Consider the following 25,778-nt stretch of genomic DNA (forward strand, 5'->3'; position numbering starts at 1 on the left):
GTCATCATAAAAAAAAAAAGACTCGCTTGATCATTGCTGGCTTTGAAGATAGAAGGGGATCATAGCCAAGGAATGCTGGCAGCTTCTGGAAGCTGGAAAACAGAGCAAAATAGATTAAGAAAGGAGCACAGCTCTGCTGAATAATTAACACACCTTAATTACAGCCCTTAATTATTGGGCTTCTAACATCCAGAAATGAAAGATAATAAATCTATCTTGTTTAAAGCCACTAGACTTGTGGTCATCTGTAATAGCAGCATAGGAAACTAGTACATCCCCCATTCCCAAGAACCTATTTTGGTCACCACGGTGGCAATTCTGCCACCACTGAGAATGTATAGTCCAACTCAGTCATTGTAATCTCACTCCTTTCCCAGGTATTAATTTAAAAGTAGGCATGCGACTGAATTCTGGCCAAGGAGATATAAGGAAGGGTCCCCTGGAAGTCTCTGGAGGCTTTTTGGCTCTTAAAAAAAAATGGAGAGATTCATTATTTTAAGACAAACTTCCCTTTGTTTTTCTATAGATGTCACCATTTACTTGTGATCCCTGGACCTGCTACCAGGATACAATGAGGGCTGACTGATAAGAAAGACCACATGCTAAGGGTAGAAGCACAGAACAGTGGGAAGGAGCTGGATCCTCGCTGCCTTTGTTTGCAGAGGGACGCAACCAGCCAACACACTTCCAGACTTCTTGCTATATAGGAAGAAAAATGCACTCATTATTTAAGCTAGTTTTGGGATGGCTCTTTCCTGCTTGCCATCAAAAGCAACCTTTCTTCCCTTTACCAAAAATAAACGCATTCTATAAACAAAACATTCATCACTCAGTATCCCCTTGTTAGCTCAAATTTAATATGGTCAGCAGAGATATTTAAGGGAGAAGATTTCGGTGTCAGAGAATATAGGAATGAGATTCTAATTAGAGATGTTTAGCAGACATTTAATCCCTAGAATAGCATGAAAGGTCCTTTCTGGGCTAGCCTTTGCCCAGAACAGCCTGTTCTCTCATACCCCATTTCCCCCACCTGCCTCCACCCTGAACTCCATGTATCCTGTGCCCCAGTCACACTGAACAGCTTGCCATTGCAAACACATGCTTGCCTTCTCCATCCCTGTGCAGTAGAGCAGGATGGTCCCTAGAGCCCTTTTACCTGACTAACACCTTCTCATTATTCACAATGCAATGCAGATATTGGCTTCATGGAGCCACACCTGGCATCACCCCTACCCAAACAGAGTGAAACATTAGTAACCTTACTTTACCTGTGTTCCCACAGAACCTTAGGTACATCTTGGCCCTGTATTTTTCAAATTGTCAGAAGTGCTGTAATTGGGTGAGTCAATGCCTGTCTCTCTCCCACTAACCTGGAACCTGAAGGTAGAAACTGTGGCCTTCATGGGTAAACCCCCACACCTAATACTGTGCCTGGGCCAGAAGGGGAGGGAGGAGGCAGAGGGAAAAAGGGACAGCAGATGAATATGAATGAGAGAGTGTGAGTCTGGAGCTCAGATGAGACATCAGAACTGAAGATATCATTTGGGGAGTCATCAGCATGGAGATGACAATTGAAACTGAAAGCTTGGATAAGATTGCCAAGAACAGTTCCTTTAGAAATATTCACCATCATGGGTGGGAGGAGGTAAAGGTGCAGAGAGAGAAGCATGGGAGAAGGAATTCTGAGTGCTGATAAAGGAGACAATTTCTGAAGCTATCAGCAGTGCTAGAGGATGCAAAGGGGTAAGAAGGAAGGAAGCCAGGAAAAGGCCTTGGACTTGGCCTCAGAAAGAACCTCTAAGAAAGTAATAGTAATTTCACCAGAGTGAGTAGAGAGGAAGTCTAGTGGCAGGGGATTCAAGGGAGAGTGAACACAGAGTCAGTGGGTACACACTGAGCCCACACTGCTCCTGCAGATGCTCACCAGAAAAGGAAGAGAACAAACTATACCGCTCTTTGCCTTCTTTCATTCCATATTCACATGGGCTGATAATCCTGAAAACATTTTTATTTAATTAAAAAATACAATGCCTTTATATACTTTGGTCTGTTCAGGAATAAGCTCTTCAGGGATTTTGCCAAAGGGGATATAAAATGTAGTCCACTCTGCCAGGGCTGGTGTGGCAGCCTGGGGATTGGTTATGTGGTATGGATGCAGGGGTGAGCTTCCTTGTTCCAATAGACCAGGAACAAGGAAACCTGAGTCCTTGGTGCTAGTCTTTCCTTGTAACTCACTCTATGATCTTTATTAAGTTATTCATGTCTCTGGGCCTCAGTTTCTCCCTTCTTAACCTGCTTTAGTTCTCAATCCCACTCAATGATACCAGGAAATAATTCGACCAGTCAATGAATATTTACCTATTAGTTCAATGTGCAAAGCATTAAGCTAAGAGGCTAATGGAAGTTTCCATTCTTCTAATGGAAAACTCTGATCCCTATTATGACATAAATCTCTCCTGGGAAAGTAACAATCTTAGCTGTTATTAGTCATTAACACTACTGCGTAAATGTTTCCTCGATTATAACAATAATGGCAAACATTTCTTAAAAGCTTATTGCATGCTGGATCCTAAGCTTAAAACTTTACATGGGTTTTCTCTTTTAATCATTACAAAAGCCATAGGAAGTCAAGAACATTGTTAACCTTGTTTACAGATGTGTCAGGTGGGGCTTGGAGAAATCATTTGTCTAACATTGTCACGCAGTGATGTCACCACGCAAGTGCCAGAGCAGGATCGGAACCCAGGCAGCACGGCCTCAAAGCCTGTTGCTTTAGTCAGGGTTCTCCACAGAAACACAACCAAGAGGAATTCCCTCTTGCTCAGGGAAGGTCAAACTTCTGTTCAGTCCTTCAGCTGATGGGATAAGAACCACAGAAACATCCAAAATAATATTTGTCCACATACCTTGTGCAACTTGGCCCAGATAAGTTGATGCATAAAATCAACCATCACACTTGTGCACTTAACAGAACAAGGTACTCAATAATATTTTTTAAAATATTAGTTCACCTCAAAGCATTTCTTTTTGTTTTCCTCACTTTCGTTGATAATATAATTATTCACCTAGGTGCCAAAGCCAAAATTTTGAGCACCATCCCTGCCTCTTCCTTCTCCCTCACTCTGTATACTCTATTGCTTGCAATTGTTTGATTCTACTTCCTAAAGGTCTTCCTACTAGTCACCTCATCTCCATCCTTGCAACCACAGCTTTATTTAGGACCTTGTTGTTCATTGCTTGGACTATTGCAACACCCTACTAACTCAACCTGCTGCCTACAGATGGACTGAATCTCTCCATTCATCTTTCAGCCTACCGTCAGAAGGAACTCCCTCAAACACAAATCTGGTCATGCTGCTGCCCTTTATATAATTCTTCAAATGCCCTACCTCCTTAGTTTGGTTTAAAAACAAGGTCCCCCCATCATCCCTTTCCTAAGCCCCCATACTCCTTACATCCTACCTAACAACAACAACAACAACAAAATCTGCTTCCTTGAAGTTGCCATAACCCTTCCTTGGTTCTAAACTTTTGCAAATGCTGCCCCCCCCTTTCACAAAAGGAATGCTGCTCCCTTTTCCCCCAAAATCGGCTCAAACACCATTATTGTCTGAAAGTGTTTCCTGATATCTCCGGGCAAAATAAAGTACCTTCATCCCTGTCCTTCCAGCGCTTCGGTACAGAATTTACCAACCACTGTAAGTAACACCCCCTCTAGACTATAAATCCCTAGGAGACAGTGCTATGTTCTGTTCATTTAGGGAACCTGAACACCTGACAACATACTACCTGGAAATATGAGAACAAGTACTTCATACATGTATTGGAGACCTTAGCAGAGATACAAACTTCTAGAGAATACATTTGTGGCTTATCTGCTCCCTTAGTGAGGGAAAAAAGTACTTAGTATCTCATAATGTAATACGGGGCTTAAAAATCATTGAAGGTGCCTAAAAATAGCAAGTAGGTCTACTTTTCCTTGGGAAGAGTTTTGATAAGATATTTTTGATCTTTTAGGAGTTAAAAAGATGTTTCTCAACCTCTAAACAGAGTTGGTGGCCAAGGGAGAATGGATTGGTAAAATATTAAAAAATAGAGCGAGGCTAGGCTGTTCCTTCAAGATATTTGCAAACACTAGAATTTTTAAACACAAAACGGAATAGGAGTTGGAATATTTTAAGAAAATAAGTAAAAATGTAGTCCTCTTGCTATCTCCAACAGCTATGCATTTGAGTACCTGAAATGTGGGAGCAGACGAAGGGGCATTAGATACACTATAAACCATGTTTGTTATTATAAATAACACATAAAACCACAGAGCACCTTCATTATAGATTAATGTTACAGTTCTCTGTGGACACAAGACCATTGACAACATGGGGGACATGAGGTTGTAATAAGCCTTAGATTCTATAAGTCAATAAAATTAAGCCATGGCACAATTGTGTCACATCTACAGAAAGGCAGAGCAGATCATCACTGGGGGAGACAGTGATTCTAAGCCTCACTCACCTTGGCCAAGCCTGAAGATCTTGAGAAGTGTTTCTGTCCCATCACTAACTTACCCACTCATACTGATGGTGTCAGGGCAGGAGTCACTGCTACTGAAGGCTGGTGGAAGGAAAGACCACAGGTTGTTTTTTGTTTTTAAATACTTTAAGTTCTAGGGTACATGTGCACAACGTGCAGGTTCGTTACTTAGGTATACATGTGCCATGTTGGTTTGCTGCACTCATCAACTGGTCATTTACATTAGGTGTTTCTCCTAATGCAATCCCTCCCCCAACCCTCCACCCACCGACAGACCCTGCTGTGTGATGTTCCCTGCCCTGTGTCCAAGTATTCTCATTGTTCAATTCCCACCTATGAGTGAGAACATGCAGTGTTTGGTTTTCTGTCCTTGTGATAGTTTGCTTAGAGTGATGGTTCCAGCTTCATCCACGTCCCTGCAAAGGACATGAACTCATCCTTTTTTATGGCTGCATAGTATTCCATGGTATATATGTGCCACATTTTCTTAATCCAGTCTGTCACTGATGGACATTTGGGTTGGTTCCAAGTCTTCGCTATTGGGAATAGTGCCACAATAAACATACGTGTGCATGTGTCTTCATAGTAGCATGATTTATAATCCTTTGGGTATACACGCAGTAATGGGATCGCTGGGTCAAATAGTATTTCTAGTTCTAGATCCTTGAGGAATCACCACACTGTCTTCCACAATGGTTGAACTAATTTACATTCCCACCAACAGTGTAAAGGCATTCCTATTTCTCCACATCCTCTCCAGCATTTGTTTCCTGATCTTTTAATGATCGCCATTCTAACTGGAGTGAGATGGTATCTCATTGTGGTTTTGATTTGCATTTCTCTGATGACCAGTGATGATGAGCATTTTTTCATATGTCTGTTGGCTGCATAAATGTGTTCTTTTGAGAAGTGTCAGTTCGTATCCTTTACCCACTGTTTGATGAGGTTGTTTTTTTCTTGTAAACTTGTTTAAGTTCTTTGTAGATTCTGGATATTAGCCCTTTGTCAGATGGGTAGATTGCAAAAATGTTCTCCTATTCGCAGGTTGCCTGTTCATTCTGATGATAGTTTCTTTTGCTGTGCAGAAGCTCTTTAGTTTAATTAGATCCCATTTGTCTATTTTCACTTTTGTTGCCATTGCTTTTGGTGTTTTAGTCATGAAGTCTTTGCCCATGCCTATGTCCTGAATGGTATTGCCTAGGTTTTCTTCTAGAGTTTTTATGGTGTTAGGTCTTACATTTAAGTCTTTAATCTATCTTGAGTATGCATATCAAGAATATTGGAAACATACCTATTGTCAATAGAGCGGGCCCTCTGGATCATAAAATTGAAGTGAGGAAGAAAACAAAGGCATTCATGCCAGAGGAAGCAAAGTTTTTTGTTTGCTTTTGATTGTTTTGTTTTGTTTTTTGAGATGGAGTCTCGCTCTGTCACCCAGGCTGGAGTGCAGTGGCATGATCTCGGCTCACTGCAACCTCCACCTTACGGGTTCAAGCGATTCTCCTGCCTCAGCGTCCCAAGTAGCTGGGACTGCAGGCACACGCCACCACGCCCATCTAATTTTTTGTATTTTTAGTAGAGGCCAGGTTTCACCATATTAGCCAGGATGGTCTCGATCTCCTGACCTCGTGATCTGCCTGCCTCGGCCTCCAAAAGTGTTGAGATTACAGGCGTGAGCCACCGCGCCTGGCCCAGTATTTTTTTAAACAATTCAGAAAGCTATGTATCCAAATTCCAAAGCAATCTTGAGCAGTCATCAATGAAAGTCTTTAACTCAGTGAAGCACACATTGTCTTAAATGCCTTTATCTCTTTCCCTGGTCTCTGTCTACATGCACCTCCCCTTCCTTCAGTACGTAGCCCAAGCTTCCCCTCCATAAAGCCCTCCCATAATGTCCCTGGTTGGAACCAGTCACCTCAACCTCTGCACCTGCATAGTTTATGTGTGTATATCTAGCAATTATTTTCTAATCTTGGCTCTAAACTTTGAAGGGCAACTGTTGTGTCCCTCTCCAATGCCTATCACAGCATTGTGCCCATAGCCAGGGTGCAGTGCATCTTATGGAATGTGACCAAGGGACATCTCCTGTTTTAGCATAAATAAAAGAAACCAGAGTTCTGCTCTTGTTCCACCTTCATTAATCAAGTCCTCCCTCCAGCTTGTTGTTTACCAGCAAGGGAGAGACAAGCTGAACTCACAAGTTCATGCTGCTGAGATCAAGACCTGAAGCATATGTTGGCCCACAGGGAGGGCTCGATGCCAAAAGCTGGGGAGAAAACTAAAAGTTTCTCCAAGGAAAAAATAAATAAGGGTGGAAAGGAGAGCACCTCCAGTTAAGGACAGGTACTATGACACCTGACACCACGAATGCCTTTGCTGCTAGGTGCTTCCTTAACTGTGACAGGACATTAACACAGGACCTGCAGCTGGGGCAGGAGAAAAAGAGAAAAAGGAGCAGCAGAGAAGAAACCAGCCTCAGTCCCAGGCCCTTCTCCACTGCAGGGTTCCAGCTTAGAGCAACACCAAACTGTGGGAGGGGAGAAACTTTCAGTTTGGGTGAATTTCAGTTTTATTACACAGGACTGGACATTTTAATAACTGAAATGAGACTTTTTATATATTTAGAAGTGACTAGAGAACGAAGAGTATGAGATCAATATATCTTCCAGATGGGGGTGGGAGAATCCTAGACTTCAAAGGTGTAAAATCAGTAGGAAGAGGCAAAATTAAGAAGTTTCCAAAAACAAAAGTCAAACCTTGAGGACACTACGCTAAGTGAAATCAGCCCATTACAGAAAGACAAGTACTGCAAGACTCCATTTATATGAGGTATCTAAAATAGCTAAGTTCATAGAATCAAAATGTGGAATGGTGGCTGCCGGGAACTATGGGAAGAGAAAAATGGAGAGTTATTTAATCAATGGGCAAAAAGTTTCAGTCAAGCAAGATGAATAAGCTCTAGATATCTGCTGTACAACGCTGTACCCACAGTAAACACTAATGCAGCATGCTCTTAAAAATTAGTTAAGAATAGAGCTTAAGACTTTTTACCATAATAAAATGAAATAAAAAAATGAAGAATCTAAAAATTTAAAATTTTTAAATAAAGAAGTGGTACTATGGAGTCTCACCTATTACATATACCAGTTACATTGACATTTTAAAAGTTAGTGCTCAATAATAGGGCTCCCCCAGAGTGCCTTGCCTGCTTCACGATTCACAGTACAAACAAGGTTTCCATGCTTCCTGACAATCACACATGGAATTCCATTTTTTAAATGAGGAAATGAAAAATAATTTAGAAACCATAAAAAGAAATAAAATATTTTCTTTAAAAATAGAGGACTCAGCCATGTTTATGACAGTCAAACAAAATGTCTATTTCTCTCCTTTTTGCCAGGGCTCCTCTGATTGCCATCCAATCAGCTAGTGGTCAGAGTGACCCATTAGTGAGAAGTCCTGTTAGGGAAGCCCTTTAGCTGGTATGCAATATGTGCTATTTTCACTGACTGGACTCAATTGGTGGTGGTGGTGGTGAGTGAAGTCTGCATTCTTCCACAGATAACTAATGTGTAGGTAGATGTGGTTCCTCTCAATAACCATGAAGGCCCTGGGTTAATTCCTTTGGTTGCCAACACACTAGGGCTGGTGAAGGCAGCACAGAATGGAGAGCCTTTTCAAAGCTAGGGAGAATGCTCTAACAGAAGCTTTTTCTTGTCCTTGAAACTGCTTTGTTGTCATTTAGATGAAAGCCAGAACTATTTCTGATGAATATTATGATGCATGGTTACATTTAGATCCTATTTTTCAGGGGAATTTTGGCTACTGTAACTGAATTTAACATATGTTGATAGAGCTCTTTCATGCCCTGGGCACTGATGAATAAGACCAGGTTGCTAATTCCCCTGAGAAAGTTACAGTCTACGTAGAACGCAGTGGTGTCAATGGACTGACACCATACAGCATGTGCAATGGACATCTGTGTGGTTCACCTGCCAGGCAGCTCTTCTTCTTGTTGTAGGAGAGCATCGCACTTTAGCTTTAAGAAATGACACCTCTCTGTGGCTTTGACCATATGTTTCAAGTGGAGCTCACCCCAGCTTTCTCTCCCCAGCTCCAGAAATGGGCATATGTCCCATGCATGGCTAAAGTGAATAGCACCTTCCCCAGGCCATAGTGATTGCTTGAGTGATGAACTGTCACTTCTTGTACAGTGGGGGCCAAGCCTTGGACTTCTGCGGACACAAATGGAAGCGAAGCACATCCTTTCCACTAAAGGTGCTGCATTGGGTTGAACTATATCACCCCAGAAGATATGTCCACCTGGAGCCTCAGAATGTGACCTTATCTGGAATAAGGTGTTTGCAAACATAACTGCAGTAGGGAATTCGAGATGAGATCATCTTAGAATAGAGTGAGCCCTAAATCCAATGACAAGTGTCCTTATAAGAGACAGAAAAGCAGAAAATACAAATACACAGAGAGAAAGGTGATGTGACAATGAAGCCAGAGACTGGAGTTATGCAGCTACAAGGCAGGGATGCCAAGAATTGTTGGCAGCCACCAAAAGCGAGGAGAGAAGCATGGAGCAGATCCTCCCTCAGAGCCTCTGTAAGGAGCCAGCCCTGCCAACACCTTGATTTTGGACTTCTGGCTCCACAATTATGGGAGAATACATTTCTGTTGTTTTGAGCCACCCAGTGTGTGGTGATTTGTTAAGGCAGCTCTGGGAAATGAATACAGTTACTAAGCTGGCAGTATGCAAGCCTACAGCTGCTGGTGGCCATCTTCCCACCACATGGGCAAAACCTAAGCATATAGCCAGCACACCAGAAAGCAGAGCCCAGAGCTGGAGCAAGACACATTCCTGTAGACTTCATTTTAAAATGTGCAGCTAACCCTGCCTGAGAAGTCAGATTTACTCCTATACTAAGTTTTTGTACCCTAAATTGCCTCATAGGCTTACATTTGAGTCCTGTCTGAGACAGTGAAATAAATGCTTTCTTTACTAAAGGTACACACACAGTGTTGCAATCACAGAATAGAGCTCATCTAACACTACTTAAGGGAACCCAGGAAGGCTTCACTAAGGAAGTATCATTGATGCTGAGTCTTAGGTGGAATTTTGCCAGGAAATAATTCATCTGATGTCCCATCTCTGCATCATTCTCTGTGGGATTCTTTCTGGGGAGCCACATAGTCATTCTGCACACGCCCATCCCAATCTAAGGGCTCCAGGACACAAACTGCGGTTGGCCAAGATGTCTTAAATGAGTTTTGTTTCAATGGCATAGATCCCCACAGCATCAACTGATTCCCATCCTCCATGCCTGGGACCTTGTGACCACTTGTGCCAATACCAACTTGCTTCTGGCCCTCATTCCCACTCCAGTCCAAGCCAATCCCAGCTCTTGCCTGGAGACACACAATAGATTTCTAACTAATCTTCTGCTTCCATCTTGACCCTGCAATCCAGTTTCTGCACATGTACCTCAACTGTACCATATCTCTCCAAATCAAATCCCTTCAAAGGCTTTTACCAAATCTGTAAATTCCCAGCACCTAACAAGTTCTTGGAACTTCATTTGGGTACCAATTATGTGTTAAATGAATGGTGAATAAGCAAGTTCATCAGGGCCTGGAGTCATGACTCAATAGCAGAAGCTTTAGACCTTAGGACATCTTGCAGTCATGATTCACATCTCATGTTACATACCTGGAACATTCCAAACCAATTGAAAGAGGAATAATATATTCATCAGATTTATCTACTTCTGATTTTGCATCCACTCTATTTGTCTGACATAGCAGATCTCTGGTTCTTAATCTAAGAATGGTAGATCTACTATCTGGTTCTGGTTTTCAGATTCAAGTTTAGCAACGTGGGTGTCAATCCTGCTATCATCTACTTAAGCTACTGCTTCTGTTTCCCAACTGAAACCTGGCCCTAATTCTGACTCCTGGCTCTCCTTCCTTCCCATGTGCCCTCCTGTTGCAGGCACTGGCATGCCCCAGAACCCAGATCCCATGTCTCTCAACCGCTGCTAAACAGAATAAGATGCTGAGCCCTGACCCTAGGGCAGGGTCCCATCCTCTGCTACAGAACAATTTTTATGTGGACTGTTAGCCACGCCATCTGACTTTCTCCAAGCTACCTACTTCCTGATGTCCTGTCTCCAGCATGCATTCACCTGCCATGTCCATCTATTCCTTCATTCAACAAGCACTCTCAGATTATCTTCTAGACAGTGCAGCTACAGTGCTAATGAAAGATGTCTGTGGTATGCTTTCCACCTCTGAAGAAAAAGAAGGGAGTAATTTAAAAAGTGGTAAGATGTCTGCATGGGACCTCAGAAACTGACTAAGTGTTCACAGTGGTTCACCTCTTACCCTCTTACTTTGCCTTGACAGAACTTTAGTCAGGATTCTCTCCTTCCTACAGGTCCCTGAATTCTACTTGGCCCCAAGCCTGAGAAAGCACTAAACACTGGAATGTGGCCCCCTTATTAGCTTGCACTGAGAATCAGCTGACCACAGCAGGACAATTCCTGTCATACCCCACTGATCATCCTCCCCATCCCACTGGCCATCCCTCAGTTCCACTGATCATCCCCCTGTCCCACCGATCATTCCCCTCAACCATCCCACTGATCATCTCCCCATCCCACTGGTCATCCCCCCACCACCATCCCCGTCTCACTGATGACTGGTCATCCCCCCACCACCATCCCACTGGTCATCCCCCCCATCCCACTCGTCATCCCCCCCATCCCACTTGTCATCCCCCCCATCCCACTCGTCATGCTCCCCTGTCCCACTCATCATCCCCCCCATCCCACTCGTCATCCCCCCATCCCACTCGTCATGCTCCCGTCCCACTCATCATCCTCCGTCCCACTTAGGACCCACCCGCCATCCCACTGATCATCCTCCCATCCCACTGATCCACTGATGACCCCCCTGCCGTCCCACTGATCATCCCCTCCTCCCCCTGGTCATCCCTCCCATCCCACTGATCATCCCTCCACCGTCCCACTGATGACCCCCCACCCCCGCGGTCCCACTGGTCATCCCGCCGTCTGGCTGATGACCCCCCGGCCGACCCGCCGATGACCCCCCCGGCCATCCCGCCGATGACCCCCCCGCCGGCCCACTCATCATTCCCTGCCGGCCCACTGATGATTCCCCCTCCATCCCACTGATCATCCCCGCCATCCCACTGGTCATCCCCCCATCCCACTGACCATCCCCCATCCCACTGATCATTCCCCGTCCCACTGATGACCCCCCCACCATCCCACTAGTCATCCCCCCGTCCCACTGGTCATTCCCCCGTTCCACTGGTCATCCCTCCATTGCTTGCTCCCTTTTACAATTTTAATTAAGCTTTTGCTTATCTCTCCCTACCCTATATAACGGAAGCCTCTTTCTTTTTGATTTTGTGACACTTGACAATTTCTGAGGTTGGAGCATTCTCTCTGTGGCAATGGTCTTTCTTCTGAATAAAATCCCTCCTTATCTAAGTCTGGATTTGTTTTCATTTGACAGAATACATAGAAGAGAAATCTAACTTGGGTGGGAAGAGGAGGGGATGAATATTAGAGAAGCCTTCCTGGAAATAAACTGTGAACAGAAAGAAAATAAAACATTGGCTGGGCACGGTGGCCCACGCCTATAATCCCAGCACTTTAGGAGGCCAAAGTAGGTGGATCTCTTGAGGCCAGGAGTTTGAGATGAGCCTGGGTAACATGGTGAAATCTTGTCTCTACTAAAACATAGTAATAATACAAAAAGCTAGCTGGGTGTGGTGGTGCATGACTGTGATCTCAGCTACTTGGGAGGCTAAGGCATGAGAATCACTTGAACCCAGGAAGCAGATATTGCAGTGAGCCAAGGTTGTGCCACTGCACTACAGCCTGGGTGACAGAGTGAGACTCTGTCTCAGGGGGGGAAAAAAAAAAGAAGGAAAAGAAAATGTTAACCGAACTAACATGGAGGACATGCAGGGATTCCAGGCTGTGAGGTGGCATGCGTGACTCTCTTGCCATGTGGCAGTATGTTCAGGTCCTCACCAAGACCACCATCTCTGATCTGTGCTCCATAAGCCTGAATGGAATTCTTCATGCCACCTGCACCTGGCAATGCTCCCAAACAACTGCACCTGGCAAGCTGGCCTAGCTCCTTCCTCAGTCCAGCCTAGCCTTCTGTGTGTGCCCACAAAAACACATGCACACATGTTCTTTCTCATTCAAATGTGTGACCCCTACCCTCAGCATGCCACAGACACCTCAGGTGAACTCTAGCATCTCCAGAACACCCAAGGGGTCAACTAGTTATTATGATAGATGTAGGCCATCTCTACCTTTTCATGGACTCTCTGTTCATGGCATCTCACTCTGTAGGCTTAGGCAAAATTCCTGTAGCCTAGAGAGATCTGAGACTACAAGGACATGAAAAATGCAAAGAGGGTAAGCTTGACTGGAAACTGCACAAGGACTGGAAGCAGGTCTGACTCATTCAGCATCATATCCCTACCACCTAGAACAAGGCCCCAACACACAGTAGGGGCTCAAATATTTGTTAAATAAAATGTCATATCAGCTCACGTGAATAATTCCATCTAACACAGAGTTTCCTCTGACACTATCATCAAGCAACATTTTAAAGGGGAAAACAGTGGTTGCCCTCCATGATATGAAACACACAAGGCTAGCAATGCATTCTGAACATCCCTATTTCCCTTAATAGCCCGTTATGCACATGCCAGCCATGATTCATGATGTAAATGTAACTCTAGAGTCGTATGACCGTAAGTACCAATGCCTTGGAAGTGTATCTGAGCTGCTACAAGAGAGATTATTTTTTTCCTCACTGCTACAACTGCCAGAAAATATGTTTAAATCATTACTTGAAATTCCTTTCCCAACCAAATCTCTTCCCAGAACTGTTAACAAGAAACAAAATGTGCTGACTTGAGTTTCACTTCCTTTCCATTCCTCTGCCTTCCTCTTGTGGGACCCTCAATGAATCATGAAATGGCTTTGGTCAGGTAAGAGTGAAAAAAGCACAGAAAGAAGCCCAGTCTGTCAAACATGCAGATCCTAGAGGACAGAGACTCTGCAGCCCAGTTCTACCAACGGACGTAACCCCTGAAATAATTTGCACCTATTTCAATCAACTATTCATCTGATAGCCTTCTGATTTTATTATATTATGAAGCCATTTATTTTCAAGGAAACTATATTTGTTGCTTAGTTGATACACGAGGAAGTAAACTGAGAAAACACACTCTAATTCTCAGGCCAACTCTTTTAAGGCCTATAAAAAATGACATAAATAGATTCTGATGTTGCTTCATTTCTGCAGAAGGGTGTTTTTATATTATGTTCTTCTATCAACACAGTAAGTACAGATTGCATCTTAAAGCTCTCATCTAGTGCTGGAGTTTCCAAACACAATGGCTTTAACAAGGAAATGACTCTGGAAAGGAAAATAAAAGAATGTGATTTCTTTGGGGCTGAGCATGGGAGAGAAGCACACTTCTTGTCATGACTTGGGAGGCATGCAGAGACCAGCTGGCAAGGCTCTGATCACAGAAGCTAATCCCTCAGGAGAAAATGGGTAATCCCAGGGCCAAAATTCACCCAAAGAACCAGAACAAATATGGGCTTGGGTCAGGCAGAACTTCATTAATCAGGGCTCAATCCGGCAGCCATGATTGGGGAGATGCCATGTAAAGAGGAAAGCAGAGATTGAAGTGATGCTTCTACTTGCCAAGGAATGCCAAATATCACCAGCAAACCACAAGAAGCAAGGACAGAGGCTGGAAGAGATTCCTCCTCACAGCCTCAAGAGGATCCAAGCCTGCTGACACCTTGATCTCAGGTTTCTGGCTCCCAAACTGTGGAGGCCAATTCTGTTGTTCAAGCCACCCAGTTTATGGGACTTTGTTACAGCAGCCCTAGCAAACTAATACAGTTGGCAATAGGAGTTAGGTAGCAGGAAAATAATAAAAAACTGAAAACAGGGACCACACAGTTCATGTGAAGCTCCTGGCCCTTTTCAAGCATTTGTACAGGAATCTCTGGGAAAGAGATTCAAACTATCACTTGAGGCTAAATTCCCTTATACTTGGGAATTCACATTTATTCATTTGTATGACACTAAAAGAACATGAGAAATATAAAGACAACAAGCTAGAGGGGGTCAGGGCCCCATACAATAGCTAGGATTCTGCTCAATGGCTTCATGCATAGTCAAACCTTACCAGCTGTGTGAGAATAAAGGCAGAGGAGGAGACCCTTCAACCCAGTCAGGTAAAGTTGACAAGGAATAGGTAGTATGTCATGGTCCAAAACCAGGAGGCCAGAATACAGGGATGGGTCCATCTCCAAGGATCTGAAGTGTAAGTCAAATGTCTGGTGGGACATCACTGTGAGTTTGCAGTGACAGAGAGGGGCTCAGGGTTCACCCCAGGACAACCATATACAGGGTCCATCATGACAAAACCATTCCAAACCCTGGCAACTTGTGGGTTGATGCTGGGTAGAAGCTGTTGGCCCTGGCTAACACTCAGGAACTGAACAAAATTAAAATTGCTGCCAAGGGCATGGGTGATACTGGGTAGAGGTGATCATGGAAAGCAGGGACTAATACTGTCAGGTAAAGCCACACACTGATTGCATGTAAGAGGATACATGACAGCAATCATCAATAGATGAAGAAATAAGAACCGTCAAACACTAGATATTTTACACATATTAAACATTTCTCATATATTACATTACAAAGTTGGCATAATATTCTACATTCAACTTTTTGCATTCTTTATTTCCTTAGGAAACTGTGTTTCTACTCAAGTTGTCTGAATTACTTTAACTCATACGCCACTGTGTACTTCCTTTGAGCTTGGGGTCCATAGCTGTCCTGTTCCACTGTCTCATGCCAGGTCTTTTCATTACATGAACTGCAGGATGCTCTCTCTCAGACACAGTGTTTTGGGGGCAATGCCTCTAAATGATGCCTCCATTGAGGCAAAGATCACATAAATGTGTAATTGTTTGCATCTCCACCTCCTCTGAAACACAGTGACCTGCTGGAAAGCAAAGACCATGATTTGTCTCTGTATCCTCAAAGCCCAGCACAAGTATCACCTGACGCATGCACTATAAATGCTCACTGAATTGATTCATTCTTAAGAAGATTCAAAATGAAAAAGGAAGCAAGCAGATTTGGTGAGACATTTCTGACTGGTATTTCATGAATTCATGTATTTAACTATGGGCCAGCACTATGTCAGGTAGTACATTAGTCATGTGAAGAAACAATAAGATTGATCACTGCTAAGGTATAGAGCAAGTTTCAGGAATGGCAAGAATGGGCTGCCCTTAATTGAGCACTTAGCCACTCTGCTGCCTTTTGCTCATTGAGCAAATTGGATATATATTCAGGCCAGTAAGAAAACTCATAGGCTACCTGCTGGTGTAGATGGGCTCCTTACAAGATACAAATTGAGGCTGGGTGTGGTGGTTTATGCCTGTAATGCCAGCACTTTGGGAGGCCAAGGCAGATGAATCACTTGAGGTCAGGAGTTCAAGACCAGCCTGGCCAACATGGTGAAATCCTATCTCTACTAAAAATACAAAAACCAGCCAGGCATGGGAGCATGCACCTGTAATTCCAGCTACTCGGGAGACTGAGGTAGGAGAATCACTTGAACCCAGGAGGCAGAGGGTGCAATGAGCCAAGATCATGCCACCGCACTTCAGCCTGAGTGACAGAGTGAGACTGGATCTAAAAAAAAAAAAGATAATACAAATTGACCATTGTTGAACACTAGCCATGAGCCACACATTGTTATGTATGATCTCACCCAATTCTTATACAATTGTTATCCCCACTCTACACATGAATAAATTGGGGCAAAACATGATTAAGTAAGTTACCCAGATCCCTTTGCTACAATATGACAAATCTGGAACATAAACCCAGCCAGTGAGAAGTTCTTAACCACTCCCCAGTGCTGCCTAAGAGATTAGGGTTGGATGAACCTACAGATTATAGGTTTTGGTATTTGCCAGCAATAAAAACTTGAACTCTAAGTGACTTAACATTACAGAAACTCCCAAAGGTTCCCATGCATTATCAAAGATAATGCATAAGGCATGGCTGGAAGCAGCTCTGCCCTTTGGTTCCCAGAGGCTGAGCAAACCTTACCCCCAGACTCACATTACTAACACAACTAGGAATCTGGTGACAATGGTCATTCAACAGAAATTCATGAAGAGCCTGTTACATGCCAGGTACTATACTGGATATTGGGGGATCTTTCCACTAAGAAAAAGCACATGCTGATAGAAAAGATTGACAGAGAAATCAGCTCTACAATCAGAGTGGCAAGTGGTACCACAGAGTTAAGCACAGGGACCCTGGAAGCACATTGCTAAGGATGAGGCAAGATACCCCAAACTTGTCCTCAAATCTCAACCCTTTTAAAGTGGCAACTGAATGGTCACATTCAAGTAGAAGCAACTGTTAGGTGACATCGTAAATAATATTCAATAACCAAGGATGACAAAAACAGGACAGGGTAGAGTACTTAGCCCAGAAGTGGGTGGATGGCATTGAGAACTGGAAAAGAGAGGGGAGGTGGTCAGGAGTCATTCGAAAGCTTCCTCTCTGGTCTTCCATGTAGAATCTTAGCCACATATAGTTAAGATTGAAGGTAATTAACAAATCAAGCAAAAACCCTCTGCTATTTCAAATATCCTGCACACCAGGCAACATACGTACCATCTTTATGATAATATACAGCTTTGTTATGCCTTTTGGGGGAAAATCTGTATTATCCCCATTCCTTTCACTAGTAATACCTGATATTAAGTAGCACTTTTGAGTTTATAAAGAACATTCACAAGAATTATATCATTGGATTATTACTGAGCAGACAGGGCCTCCATTTTACAGACAAGGAAATTAATTCTCAGAGAAGCTTGTTAACAAAATCTCATAATTGAAAAACAGGGATTTAAAGAAGTGCTTCTGACTCCAAGGTTGGTTCTACTGCATCAAACTGCCATTGTTTACTAAAAACTTAACTACAGCATTAGAATCATAGGTTTTAAAGCACTTATTTGAATGCTGTTTGCTGCTTCATATTAACAGCAGCTGTTGCTACTTGGCAGTTACTAAGCCCTAAATATTAGGAATGGCTGGGGTGAAGAACAGCTTTGAAATGACACTATATTTGATCAGCTTCTGCAATAACTGTTAAAATCATATGCATGTCCTTTGGATCCCTATAAAGCTTCTACAGTATCACTGCACCTGCAGTTCCAATTTGCAATTTCCTCAGCCCTCCTTTGAAGTTATTCTTGCCAATTACCTGGTGTTAATATTAATTAAATACGATTTGTAACTCAAAATGTGGTGTTATCAATGGAACTCAGCTGTACAAATATAAAGTAAAATTTTCAATTGAATTAAATTGTTTCCTTTCATTCGTAGTATTTTACAACATTAATACTTTTCTCAAATTGACTTTTGCCTGCTGGAAGTCATTTTCCCAAAGCAATGAACATCTGAGGGGAAACACTGCTCTTTATGTATTCTTTCCTTTCTGTCATTGAAAATACTTTGTTTTAATCTCAAAGTGAATCCATTTCAGTTACCAGAAACTTGCTTCTTGTTTATAACCCAAGAGGGGAAAATGCTTTATTTTAAAACTGTACTAAGATACATTAAAAATATGATCAGTGAACACGTTTCAAGTGTACACTAGGGAAGAAACTTTCCTTACTTTATTGCTTGACCCTCACACACACAAAAAAAACTATCAAACTTTTTGGCAACTGTCATTTTATATACACAAAAAAATGAATTAATTAAATTGGTTTCTTACATTAACATTTCAAACAGAATCTGCCATCCCAACAACTCTCTGGTCCCTTCCAACTCTAAGACGTTAATATTCGGAACATGTCAAACAATAGTCAGAAGCTTCCAGCATTTGCAAATTTAGAGGGAGAAAGACACACATAGAATATTTGACAGAATCAGGTCTATTCTGCCCCCTGTAATGTATGCAATGATGACTTGAAGGCCTGTCATCTTCAATAAGCCATTCATAAACATGATGACTGATTAAAGAAGGTGTGCCACCATACTGTGCAAATCTACAATGAAAAGATATGTTCTCTCATATTCCTTTTATCTTCAAAGATAAAGCTTTAGCTTCCTTGCCCCTTATAATGATAGCAGTAGCATTAACATTTATTATCCTGTCTTCTTTTAAAAATAATATAATAATGTAAGACAAAGAAGGGAAGGAACCTGTCTAAAGACTAAAGGAAGTCATTTATTGAGTCATGAGCCACCAGGCCCAGAGCTTATGATGAAAAAGCATGAGTGAATATTATTAACTCCTTTATTATAATGTCAATGAAACATTATATCAAGGAATTAAAACAAGACAGAAATAGAGGACTGTGGATCTAATAGCTGAGTGTTGTGTAACACGTAGGTCTTAACCAGCAGCAACTAAGCTATTCCCTTCCCTCAGGCCAAAAGACCAAAAGGGGAAATAAAAATAAATTAGGCCAGAAAAAAATCTCTGGATGTCTGTAATATTCCAGGTGTCATCAAAGAGAAGCTTCTTGGAATTACAAAGTGGGGCAGGTGAACAGCAGCTACACACCTATGTTGGCAGTGTCTATTGTGATCCTACTGGGAGCTCTATCTAGGAAAGCCAGACAGACACTGGGATCCCATCACTTACCCCAGTCTGGAACCCTGAATTATCCATTAGGTTACTTCATTTACCCAAGAATCAGGATTGGGAGAGTATAATTCCATAACATTCCAAAAGGAATTTGTGAACTCGCTATATTACAGGTTTCTCCATTAACCAAATTCTGTCTGCTTAAGCCCTTCTCATTCTTATTACTAACCTGTTGTCCTCCTAGCCCAAATCCCATCCGTATCACTGGAAGCTAACCTTCTGAGTATACCCTCCTTCACCCTCTGTTAAGAACTGAATTATCTCCCAAGAAAAATACATTGAAATCCTAAACCCAGTACCTCAGAATGTGACCTTATTTGGAAAGAGGGTCATTGCAAATGTAGTTAGTTAAGATGAGGTCATACTGGAGTAGAGTGGGCCTTTATTCCAATATATCTTCATTTTTATAAGAAGAGAAGACACAGAGATAAACACAAGAAGATGGTCATGTGATGGTAGAGGCAGAGACTGGAGTGATGCATCTACAAGCCAAGGAATACCAGGGATTGTCAGCAAACACCAGAAGCTAATAGAGGCAAGGAGGGATTCTCTCCTACAAATTTCAGAAGCAGCATGGTCCTGTTGACACCTTAATTTTTTATTTCTAGTCTCCAGAACTGTGAGATGATAAATTTCTATTATTTTAAGCCACTAGTATACTATATTGTACTATAAAATGCCTCCTTTCAAGGACCTCACTTCATGTAGGAACTCTAGCCCTAACCCCAACCCTACTGTGCATGTTCAGCTATGCATTCTGGCAAAAGTTCCTGTTTTCTTATGAAACACTGCTCATCATCCTTAAATTTTTTTCTGAGGATCTCCTTTTATCATCTCCCATAATTGAAGTCTTCTTCAAAGGAGACTGAGAGCCCTCCCATGACCATAAACCCATGAAAAGAGAACACTCTACCATACTGTTACCTCCCCCATTGCAATGTCTAGGCCATTATTCCCACACTGTATTCGTCTGTTCTCACAATGCTAACAAAGATATACCCAAGACTGAGTAATTTGTAAGGGAAACAGGTTTAACTGATTCACAGTTCCACATGGCTGGGGGTGGCCTCACAATCATAGTGGAAGGCAAATCAGGGACAAAGTCATGTCTTACATGGTGGCAGGCAAGAATGCTTGTGCAGGGGAACTCCCACTTATTAAACCATCAGATCTCATGAGTCTTATTCATTACCATGAGAACAGTATGAGGGAAACCACCCCCATGATTCAATGATCTCCACCTTGCCCTACACTTGACACACGGCAATTATTATAATTTAAGGTGAGGTTTGAGTGGGGACACAGAAAAACCATATCACATACCTTTATATGAAAGCTTCTCCCCATGAGTCCATCCTCATTCCCCTATATTTCTTACCTTAGCAACCACCTTTCCATACTCAACCATCAATTGTATGAGAATGAGCTTTGATCTATATCTCAGTTCCTGCTTGGCTCTAGATCAATGTTCCTTGCTATTCTTCTCCACAAAGCTATGTACTGGTACCTAAAGTTTACTGTGTTCATTTTACTGTCTCTTTTCTGTTTATGGTACCTGCCTTTTCCTAGCTGCCCAGGTATGCAATTTCAAGTTCAACTTTAATTTCTTTCATACCCTCAAGCTCTGTGTCCCGTTACTAAATTCCATAGACTTCACCTCACAAATGACCCCCAAGTCTATATCCTCTTCCATTTATATTATCACTGCCCTATATCAGGCCAAGATTGTTATTGCAATGGACCCTGAACTGGTCTCCTTGTCTTCTACTTCTTATAGTACAACCTTAAATATACATTCTGATAGATCCCCCTCTCCTCAGCAGTTTCCTCCTGATATAATCTGAATATTTGTCCCTGCCCAAATCTCATGTGCAATTGTAATCCCCAATGCTGAAGGTGGGGCCTGGTGAGAGGTATTGGGTCATGGGGGCAGAGCCCTCATGGCTTGGTGCTATCTTCAGGATGGTGAGTTCCCACAAGATCTGGTTGCTTAAATATGTGTTGCATCTCCCCGATTCCCAACTCTCTCTTGCTCTTGCTTTCACTATGTGGTGTGCTTGCTCCTGCTTTACCTTCTGTGGTGATTGTAAGCCTCAAAAGGCCTCCCCAGGAGCAGATGCTGCTATGCTTCCTGTACAGCCTGCAGAACCATGAGCCAATTAAACCTCTTTTCTCATAAATTACCCAGTCTTGGGTATTTCTTTATAGAAATGCAAGAACAGCCTAACACAGAAGATTGGTGCTGAGGGGTGGGGCATTGCTATAAAGATACCTGAAAATGTGGAAGTGACTTTGGAACTGGGTAACAGGCAGAGGCTAGAAGAGTTTGGAGGGCTCAGAAGAAGACAGGAAGATGAGGGAAACTTTGTACCTTCTTAGAGACCAGTTAAATGCTTTTCACCAAAATGGTAATAGTGATATGGACAGTGAAATCCTGGCTGCTGAGGTCTCAGATGGAAATGGGGGACTTACTGGAATCTGGAGCAAAGGTTACCTGTGTTATGCCTTAGCAAATAACTTGGCTGCACTATGTCCATGCCTTAGGACTCTGTGGAAGTTTGAACTTGAAAGTAATGACCTAGGGTATACAGCAGAAGAAATTTCTATGCAGCAAAGCATTCAAAATGTGGCCTGGCTGCTTTTAATAACCTACATCAGATGTGGGAGCAAAGGAATGACTTAAAGCTGCAACTTATATTTAAAAGGGAAGCAGGGTATAAAAGTTTGGAAAATTTATATCCTAGCCATGGGGCAGAGAAAGAAAAAGGTTTTTCAGGAGAAGAATTCAAGCAGGCTGTGGAGCAACCACTTGCTAGAGATATTTGCATAACTAAAAAGAGCCAAGTCCTAATATCTAAGACAATGGGGGAAAGTCCTCCATGGCATTTCAGAGACCTCCATAGCTGTCCCTCCTATCACAGCCATAGGAGGGAAGAGTCCTTTCATGGGCCAGGTCCAGGGCCCCACTGCCCTGTGCAGCCTCAGGACACTGTTACCCACATCCCAGCCACTCCAGCTCTAGCCTCGGCTCAGAGGGCCCCAGATATTGCTCATGCCACTGCTCTGGAGAGTATGAGCTACTATAAGCCTTGGCAGCCTCCATGTGGCATTAAGCCTGCAAGTGCACAGAGTGAAAGAGTGATGAGGCTTGGCACCCTCTCTCTACATTTCAGAGGATGTATGGAAAAGCCTGGGCACCCAGGCAGAAGCCTGCTGATGGGGCAGAGCCATCACAGAAAACCTCTACAAGGGCAGTGCCAGGGGGAAATGTTGGGTTGGAGCCCCCACACAGAGTCCCCAACGGGGGCACTGCCAAATGGAGCTGTTAGAAAGAGGCCACCATCCTCCAGACTCCAGAATAGTAGATCCACCAGCAGCTTGAACCCAGGTTGAAGTGCATTGGTGGAATCTCGGCTCACTGCAACCTCCACCTCCCAGGTTCAAGCAATTCTCCTGCCTCAGCCTCCCAAGTAGCTGGGACAGCAGGCACATGCCACCATGCCCGGCTAATTTTTGTATTTTTAGTAGAAACTGGGTTTCACCATGTTGGCCAGGCTGGTCTCAAACTCCACCTTAGCCCCCCAAAGTGCTGGGATTACAGGCATGAGCCATCACACCCAGTCTGGACTTTTGAGTTAATGCTACAATGAGTTAACATTTGGGGAGACTATTGCAATGGAAAAGGACATGAGATTTGAGAGGAGCCAGGGTGGAATGATATAGTTTGGATATTTATCCCTACCCAAATCTCATGTCGAAATGTAATCCCCAATGATGGAGGCAGCACCTGGTGGAAGGTGTTTGGGTCATGGGGGCAGATCTCTCATTGCTTGGTGCTGTCTTCAAGATAGTGAGTTCTCACAAAATCTGTTCATTTAAAAGTGTGTTGCACCTCCTCCCCTTGCTCCTGCTTCACCTTCTGCCATGATTGTAGGTCTCCTGAGGCCTCCCCAGTAGTGGGTGCCACTATGCTTCCTGTACAGCCCACAGAACCATGAGCCAATAAACAAACCTCTTTTCTCATAAATTACTCACTTTCAGGGATTTCTTTATAGCAAAGCAGGAATGGTCTAACACATCTCCATTGTCTAGAAAACTAAGGATAAAATAAACACCCTATGATTTGAAATAATCATGTGTCTATGTCAAACCTTCCAATTTTGTCTCCGATAATTCACTAAGCAAACTATGCTCCAGTCAGAAAAACTGTGCTATTTGCTGATACCAAATATGTTTTTTTCCTTCTCCAGCAATAATCCTATAGTCAAGAGATGCCTTGGGATGACACTATAACAGCTGGGATATCAAGGGGCTATTTGTCTTTATCAAGTGTCTCCTGGCCCTCTCCCATTCAGAAAGATCTCAACTAGGGAAGAGCCATCACTGAGGTCTGATCAATGACCACCATACACTCATAAACTTCATTCTCCCAGATTCGCAAAGGACACTTTCCCAAGTCTGATTTTTTTAAAATGAAAAACATTCTAATCAAACTGTACAAGCAATTTATCACTAACCCAATTTTCATTTCACCATCATTCCATTATGATCTGCTTGAGTTAATCAGAGGTAAGACAGAGGAAGCCTCAATTTACACTGAAACTTCTTAGCAATCGATGTTGCTAAAGAGAAATTCAGAACAAAGTACAGAAAACATTATGAGTTGGGGAAATATACAATTTTATTAATGAGCAGACACTCCAAAAAAATTGAATGTATACATCTCCTCACTCAAGCTACTGAGGTTTTTTTTTTAAAGCACACTACTAACATGGTGACAGATGTCATCAATGTTGTAGTAAGAGCTGCAAATGTTACAGAACTAATGAATTTTCATTAGAGACATCAGATAATTTCAGAATGGGTTAAGTTGCTACCATTTGCCATTCCCATTAACATCATTGTCATGTAAAAGGTTTAATTTTCAGCTATTTTTGTTCTAGATAAAATCTTTGTCATTAAAATGAGGGATGATTTTGATATTTAATATATTCCATGGCATACTCCAGTGTGGTACTAATTTGGCCTTTTCAGTATTCTGCATATTAATTAACAATCCATCCCTCCTCCATTCCCCAGATAAGTGAGAACTGAAATAGAATGGACAACCAATCAAGTCACAGAATACTGAAAAGATCAACACAGAAGAAATGTGTTGCTCTAATCAAGAGCATATACAAGGCACCAAAATTATTTTCTCCCATGCTAATGACTATGATAGAAACAGGAGTAATGAATGGCACCATCTAAATCCTTTTATGTGACAGTATTAGCAAAGCACAGCAATGCTCCCTAAAAAATAAAAACTAAGTATTTCTTATTTTAGTCAAAAGAATAAAACTGTGGTTTCACTTAACTTTTAGAACAATGCATTTTGTTGGATTCCGCAACAATTGGCAGATTATGTCCTGTTTTGAATTTTTTATAGTAATCTATCTCATGCACACAAAATGTGTCCTCAAGTTGCAGAATGTTCAGGATCACTGTGGAAAACTTATTTCAATACATACTCTATTAGTTTTCTCCTCTTGCTAAATTATCACTCTGGTAAGAACTGACATCAGCTGCTTAAATAATACATTAACCCTGTTTCCAGAAGCTATTGTTTTCATTTGAGTGGGCATTTCCTCTAAGGATAAACTTTCGATTTTTACCCAAGAAGATAATATAATTTGTCATAATTTAAAGATCAATTGCATGTCTTGAATCAGTTTTATAGCAGTAATGATATAAATTCCCAGAGAGCAAAGATTATGGCATAATGCACACTTACAGCAGGTGTGAACAGCTGTCCAATTAAATCAATTAGCCCAATCTGTCCAACAAGACCAGGCCTTTCATACATTTTCTGCAATAGCACAAATGTAGAACAAATGTTAAAGATACTAAATATTGTGTATTATAATTTTCTATGTCCTACTATGTACAGAAAAGCTTGCAGTTATCTGCAAGTCTCTCAAGTGAAAATCCTATTTCAATAACATCAGACTTTTTGTCCTTGGTAATTATGGTTAAGCCCAAATCGTTCCCATGATCTTTTTCTGAGTCGAGGCCTCTAAGAAAAACAATAAATTTATCAACATAATGTCTTCCTTCAGGCTCAAAATTACTGAAAAAAATCAATGGACACTTTAATTTTTCCACAAAATATTACTCATAGAAAAATTCATTCATTCTTAATAAGAATAATAGTACTTAAGTAACAGCAGTATATTTAATTCACAAAGATACGTTGTTGACAAATCAGCAGTTAAGATTTGTGCTCTAAGTTGTTCCTTTGTTTTGCTCTGTGTTTTCAAAGTAGTGGAATGGATTTACAACCTCATGGGTATACATACAAGATGGTGAAATGCCTAGACACTTGAATAAGCACCTTGAAAAAAAAGCCCAGGACAGACATCAGCAGCACCTTGTTGTAAACAAGTTTTTACATCTTGTCCTTCATCACACCCTAAGCTTCAGAGTTTTA

At 42.2% G+C, this 25,778-nt stretch overlaps 1 protein-coding gene and 1 long non-coding RNA gene across 5 annotated transcripts in view; both read right to left on the reverse strand.

The window, feature by feature from the left end:
* On the reverse strand, positions 1-25,204 carry LOC129534668 (uncharacterized). The gene is made up of 3 exons (XR_008681339.1): positions 25,083-25,204; positions 4,566-4,611; positions 1-92 (listed from the first exon to the last, which is right to left on the reverse strand). It is a non-coding gene; the product is annotated as an uncharacterized lncRNA (long non-coding RNA).
* GRM8 (glutamate metabotropic receptor 8) overlaps positions 1-25,778 on the reverse strand; it is an 824,239-nt gene that overhangs the window by 640,557 nt on the left and 157,904 nt on the right. The gene's annotated exons all lie outside the window — the stretch shown is intronic.

The sequence above is a fragment of the Gorilla gorilla genome, chromosome 6, assembly GCF_029281585.2.
Source record: "Gorilla gorilla gorilla isolate KB3781 chromosome 6, NHGRI_mGorGor1-v2.1_pri, whole genome shotgun sequence".
In the NCBI taxonomy this organism is placed as follows: domain Eukaryota; kingdom Metazoa; phylum Chordata; class Mammalia; order Primates; family Hominidae; genus Gorilla; species Gorilla gorilla.